The 7,188-nt window shown below is 35.3% G+C and overlaps 1 long non-coding RNA gene across 1 annotated transcript; it reads left to right on the top strand.

Annotated features, from left to right (window-relative positions):
* On the top strand, positions 3,687-5,039 carry LOC109845312. Its single transcript, XR_002248294.1, has 3 exons — positions 3,687-4,064; positions 4,197-4,261; positions 4,714-5,039. It is a non-coding gene; the product is annotated as an uncharacterized LOC109845312 (long non-coding RNA).

Raw genomic sequence — 7,188 nt, 5'->3', positions numbered from 1 at the left:
AACAATGATGATAGATGTAATTGGAAGTAAAGTATGAAATGAGATATACTAAATGAACTACTGATGAAACGTAAAAGAAATAACTATGTTAACTAATAAATAATATAACCCAAATAACACAAATAAACTAATAAATTAATAAAATTAAAGATAACATAAAACGACATACAAGAAAACATATAACTTGATAAGTATCCAAATAATAATGGTAATAAAACACGTACATGAAAAGTAAAATGTAACCAAAATTATGTGGTAACATACACAGCAAACATGTATAAATACATGTACAATACGTAGAATTAATAAAATAAATACAACACAAAATAAAAATAACTACACCATAACGTGACTACTAACAAAAATTGTAGCAAAAACATAATAAATATTAAATCATAATAAGTATAGCAATACACAAATTGAAACGAAAAGAATATGAGCAAGAATACACTGCATAAAATATAAAACTCACTAACTACAAAAATATTTCGACTAAATACATAACCATAATACAATATGTAAAAACATAAAAATCAAAGCTAAACAAACACACATTGTAACAACCTTTAATAACCCTATACACAAACTATAAGGTCGTAACACCACATACTCACACCGAAAAATAACAACTCCTATTCAAAGAAAATATAAGAATAAAACGATATTGATATAATATGATCTACGAAAAATACAAAAATAAGAGAAACAAAACAGAAAAGTAACACGATGTAAAATAACACAAGTCAAAATAATCAAAATACCAATCTGAGAAAGAAAAACATAATTGAAGGACTCAATGCATTCAAATAAGTAACAAACAAATTGACAGTATAAAACTCAAAATAAATTAACACATATAAAAATTGTAGAATACACTGAAACATAAAAACTTACTAATAATACTAACTCTCACAAACATACTACTAGAAAAAGAAGTATAATATATAAAAACAAAAACTATGAAAGGTAAAATAGGTATATAAGCAAATGAAAACATAAGAAGGGCATAATTCGGTATAATAAAAACACCGATATATTTTAGATAAACATGGTTACACAGTTGATACTAGAAAGAATGAATGACTATAAATCAATAAAAACAACATCGTAAATATAATAATCTACGTAAATACCCTATAATGAAAAGAGAATAGTAATTATAAAAGAATGAAAAAGTAAAACATAACACAAGAAACGAAAATAATGAATAGAGAATGAACAACAAACAATGATATAATAAAAGACATAAACATCTAAAAATACTATAAAATGAATACAAAGTTTAACACGCATATACAAATAACAAAACCAATGCGAACATAATAAAATAATCTAACAAGGAAAAACTTACTGATAAAAACTATATACTGAAATGTAAATGATAAGAATATACTGTATATGTAGAATATTAAAATCATGAATCTATTAAAGTATATCATAAAATACGAACAATATACAATAATCTAAACATAAGTAATTAATAGATAATATGACAGAAAAACATACACATACACAAGTTTAGATATGCAAAAATATATTTAAACACAAGAAAATAATCTGAATATCAGATATGCTATGTGATGTATATGTGGAGTCTAGAGCAATGCAAAACACTTAATAACATTTTGAACAATAAAATAATATAATAAATAATGCAGAAATCAATACAATTAAACGATATATATAGTCAAATCAAAGAAAATATAGTTGTAAAAATAATAACATATATAGTGACGACCGATACGAGGAAAGATGAATTATAGGTAGAGTGTGTAGTCGCAAAGCGATGAAATAAGAACAGTGGGAAGCCCCGGAGTCAAAGAATGGTAAGATAAGGACGAAAAGAAATCTATCAAGAAAAGAGGATAATGGCTAACTATAATCTTACGGATGAAATATGATATGTATCTAAATTGTCCATTATATTCTCACTAATAGGAACTCGGGACCGTGATCGGAACCGTGACCGGGACCTTGACCTGCGTGGGCCACCACTAAAACCTGTCACGCCCCGCTTCCCAAAATACACGGGAATCGAAACGCGAACAAGCCCGCGACGTATTAGATTGAGAAGAAATATACACTATCATTTTTTTTCTTTTTCTTTTCTTCTCAATCTAATACGCTAAGCGTCTGGAAATAAATACAAAGCAAAGGCACAGGTCCCTGATCACAATCAGCAAGAATATAATAGACAAACTCAGAATAAAAATATCATATCACAAAGGGAATAACATCCGAGACATAATATTCGGATTAACATGCCCTTATACACATCTATCTGAATGAAATACTGGAGAATATAAAATACAATGATCAGGTGGAAAAGGAAAGTGCTACAAAACAACTTAAAAGGAGTGACTAAGCTTCGTCTTCTTCTTCTGCTACATCTGCAACACACTCCTGCTGAGTATCCTCGGCTCTGGCGCATCTCCAAACTGAACATGTTCTTCTTCTAAGTCTGACGTACACCAGAGAAAACAGGTGTACGTCAGGGCGCATGGCACACGGCAAGACCCCACAAAAGAAAAGAACGAACGAAAACCCAAGCGAAAAACGATACGATAACAGAAATGAAAAAAGAACGTGCAACTGGAAATCCAACAAAATTAATCAAATAACAAGTCGATCATGCAACTAGCGATCAGAACAATCATCCAACTAACAAGATCATACAATAGATGGAATTAATACTAAAAAATCTACAACTCGAGACGTAGTACGTCGAGCGAAATAATCCAAACAAGGAAACCCTCATGTATATACCATATGTCTCAAATTATAGATAATTAAATATTAATCCCGATCTATGTATGAAAAGAAATACAACCGGCCTACATCTCACAAGAAGTCATACCTAGCCAAGAAACAAGGTCATGTAACTAGCCATCCTATAACAGGTCACTCGTCCACATCTCACACAGAGTCAACGCTCATATTACCGGATAACTGACTGTTCACAAATCCTCTACGCGCATCCAATACCGCTACACGAATTGGTCAGAGGACTACACGCAATCCGATCTCGGCCTGGTCCGAACTCAGGCAAAGCTCAGGTGACGAAACAAGTCACAGACTAAAGTGACTACACGAATTCACTTTAGACCAACAAACCAACCCTAGTGACTACACGAATTCACCGGCGCGGGCTGGAAGTTACATCAACAGTCACATCTAAGCACATGAACATTAATTTCCCCATCCCAACTCTTCTCGTTTTTCTAAATCAACCATAATCCTCATTAAAACTCGGGTTCACCACCTAACACTACCACATAATGGGTCTATGGGGACGGTTCGTGGGGCGCGGTTTAAAACCGTTCCCTTTGCTTCCTAAGGGGACGTTTTTGTGACGGTTCCAACCGCTACTAAAAAATCTAAGACAACGCTTTAAACTAAAGCGTTGGGCTTGACTTAGGCTCAGACAAAAATTTTATAATAGGCTAAGGGGACGGTTTTATTATGGGCTAGGGGACGGTTTTATTTAGGGCTTTTTATGTTAGGGTGCAAACATTAAAAAAAATTCTAATTTTGTTTCATATAACCGTACCCCTCATCTTCCCCCGATCAAAATCAAACACCTCCTCCCATCGAAGAGTCCTAGGGTTTTTTCTCGTTTCCCACTTCTGCTGCCTCCTCTCCTCGACGGAGCAAAACCGCAGCCTCCTCTCCTCGGCCCCAAATTCTATTTTTACCCAAAAAAATTCGATCTCTATCCCTCTCTGCTTCCCTCCCTCTCTCTCGCCAAAATGAGCGCCGCCTTCCTCCTCTCGTCGTCGTCGTCATCGTCATCACCGTCGTTGTCGGATCTCTCTCGCCACCTCCTCCTCTCCCCTAAAATCCCAAGGTCATCATCGTCGGAGTTCTCTTCCCTGATTCGAGCTCCTCTCGTCGTCTTCGTCGCCGACCGCTCGATTAGACATTGCTGTCGCCGCCGCTCGAAGCTTTGTCGCTCCCTCCTCCTCTTCGGTGAAAACCCTAACCCTAACCCTAACCCCACTCCTTCCCTCAAAAACCTAATCACCACTTTGGCCTTCTCCTCTCTGCATTCGATCTTTTTTCTGGTAAGTAAAAGATTTTATTGATGATATGAAATTTGGTTGAACTTTAAGGCTACAATTAGTAGCACACCATGGTTTTTGTGTACTAATTTTAATGCTATGATTTCAAATGAATGTGTTTTTTTGTCAATTTAGCTGAAGCTAGGATTTGCGATTGGACAGTGGATAACAATGCCATCTTTGATTTGTGCTGGATAAAGGTATTCCTCTCATTTTCATGACGCTCATGTTGATATCTCAAGATTATTGTGATTGGATTTCAAATAATATTACTTTGCAGATAAATTCTTAGTATTAAAAGAGGAACACTACCATCACATTTAAATAAGCTACTACATCTTTGGATCTGAGAGTTGGTTTTATGAGGCTGTGCCTTCTGTTATAAGCTTATGAAAATTTTATGTATTATCTGTAGGAAACTAGGACTGACTGTACTTGCTCAGAACTCAAACATAGAATATCTGACATTTTGGTAGATGCAGATGGCTATATATTTTCTTAATTGACATATTTTATAAAACGCTAGACAAAAGATTCAGAGATTGTATATTTATTATGTGTCATTATAATTATTGCTCATTATGAGCATGTATCGAGTTGCAGCATCTCTTGTAAAGCACTGCTCATTTTTCTTTGTCTTGATTTCTTGCAGGATGGCATTCAACTATTAACTTCCTCGGGTGATCAGACAGTAAGTTATAAAAACCTTTGGAACTTCCAACCAAGGAGCACATATAGTTTTTCTTCTAGGAGCATAAAGAAACACACATTGATTTTCCCCCTATAAAACTGACTTGACTTATTTACACTACCATTTTCATCTGATATATTTCTTGTATGTATGATCTGTGGATTCACCTATTTCATGTCTTTGCATACTTGCATCCGGATTAAACTGTTATGGATCTTTGTATGACATCTTCTTTATCTTAAATGTTTTCCTTCATCGGCAAATTCACTACTTTATGCAAATTGGATTATGGTTCTAAGATATTTACTTTTAGGATAACTACGAGGTTACAATTGTTAGACCCTAGAGGGGGGGGTGATTAGGGTCTTATTCTAATCTAATCCGATTAAATGCCAATTAAAATTAATTAATACGTTATCCTAGCAAGTATGAAATACAACAATATTTGTAAGCTAGGATAAGCAATGTAAACAATAAGATATATCCTATATGGTGAATATATATATGCAAGGATATATAAACTAACACAAGGGATAAACCATCTAAACAAGATAGTGGATAAAGTGAATGAGCAATGCACAATTGGCGATATAAAATAAATGCAAAAACAACTACGCCAAAGACAAACTCAAACAAGCGATATGATCACGGAGTTCGGACCTTCCGTCCTACGTCTCCGCTCCCCACTCCCGGGGAGAAATCCACTAACACAATCCGGTTTGGAAGCAGGAACTTCTTCTACACACTCGGTTTTCTAGCTAACCGAAAACTCTACAACTCACACTCTTGCAATCACACTCTACACCCACTAAGTGTTGGACCTAGCCGTGTCTCCCTCAAGTGCTCGGTTACAACCTCTCTTTAGGCACGTCAACCGACGCCACTCCTCTTGGGACGATCCCCGACTCTCACCACACACTCCTCACTCGGTGTACAAGTGTATTAAAAAGTGATTCTCACAATAAGCACAAATATAATAAATGATTGTTCTCAAAACAAGGTGAGAACTCAATTAAGCTCACTCTCAATGTCACAAACCCACAACCCTAAATTATACTATGAATGTAAATACAATAAGCTCAATAGGTTGTGTGTGAACAAAGAGTATCAATAAAAAAATTAAATTAATCTCAACACTAGCTTAATAAAAAGATAATCAAACAATATAAAATATGAAGCTAGATTGAGTTTAGAAAACTTCTCAATAGATCAAGAGTGGAAGGAGAAGAGTTGGATGCTCAAACACCAATAGATGATCTCCTCAAGCTCTTGTGGCTTAAACGAAACCCTTAAACAAGCTTAAACAAGCTTAAACTCTTTTTAAAACCCTTATTCAAAAACTTCTTTTAAAACATTCTTGATCACTTGAAAAGAGATCAGCAATTGGGTATTTATACCCACTCAAAACTCAGCCAAAAACCCAAACAAAAAGACAAAAAATAGCCCAAAGCAACGGTAATAAAAAGAGCCGTTGGAAGCAGAAAAAGATACTGTCGGTCGACTGGAAATTTCACCGGTCGACCGATGGAGCTATCGGTCGACCGGACCGGTCGACCGACAGACTCTCTGTCGCCTGCGCAATAACATGTTTCACCAATCACAGTAATATCCTCTAGTGGAAACAAATATAAGTGAAGGTACAAAACAGGCAAATAAAAAAAAGGTGCTATAGACATGATGCGGAATGATATAACTCATAAATAAAATCATGTCCTGGAATACAACTGATATACCTCTGAAATATGAAATAACATTATATGTCGCAACATGAATAATCTAGAAATCATACTAAGGCGAACTGCCTTAACAATATGAGTACAACTCAAATGACTGAATAAAACTCAATACTAGAGTGGAGTCTCTACAAGTAACAATACGCGACGGTGACTATGCAAGAATCCCGTCATCCTACGACTCTCTGGTGCTCTGAGCCGCCTGCAATTTAAAATAAAATAAAAGGGGAAAATAACAACAAGAACGTCAGAGCGTTAGCAAGATTATCTCCATCCGCCCCCGGGGAGAGCTACTAGATGAAGTGGAGGCTCTATCTATTAAGCATAATCTACCTAGATCATTTTCCCCGCATCCAATGGTAATAATACTTAGAAATCTACAACGCGAGACGTAGTACGTCGAGCGAAATAATCCAAACAAGGAAACCCTCATGTATATACCATATGTTTCAAATTGTGATTAACTAAATATTAATCGCGAACTAAGCAATCGAAATACAGCTAAAAAGTAAAGCATCATAATAGACATCAACATATATATCAATGCATCTCAATCGTCATAAATCTCATCAATGAGTCGAGTTCACTTTTGATGTCCGCCAAAATGCTCAAGCTATCAACAATCGTCAAAATGCAACTCATGTATAAACTGTATATGTCTGGCATATCGACGAACTATCACATATACTAAGCGGTGCTCATT

The sequence above is a fragment of the Asparagus officinalis genome, chromosome 6 (assembly GCF_001876935.1).
Source record: "Asparagus officinalis chromosome 6, Aspof.V1, whole genome shotgun sequence".
Lineage (NCBI taxonomy): Eukaryota > Viridiplantae > Streptophyta > Magnoliopsida > Asparagales > Asparagaceae > Asparagus > Asparagus officinalis.
Note: the sequence above shows the minus strand (reverse complement) of the source record. Positions and strands in the feature narration are given on the sequence as shown.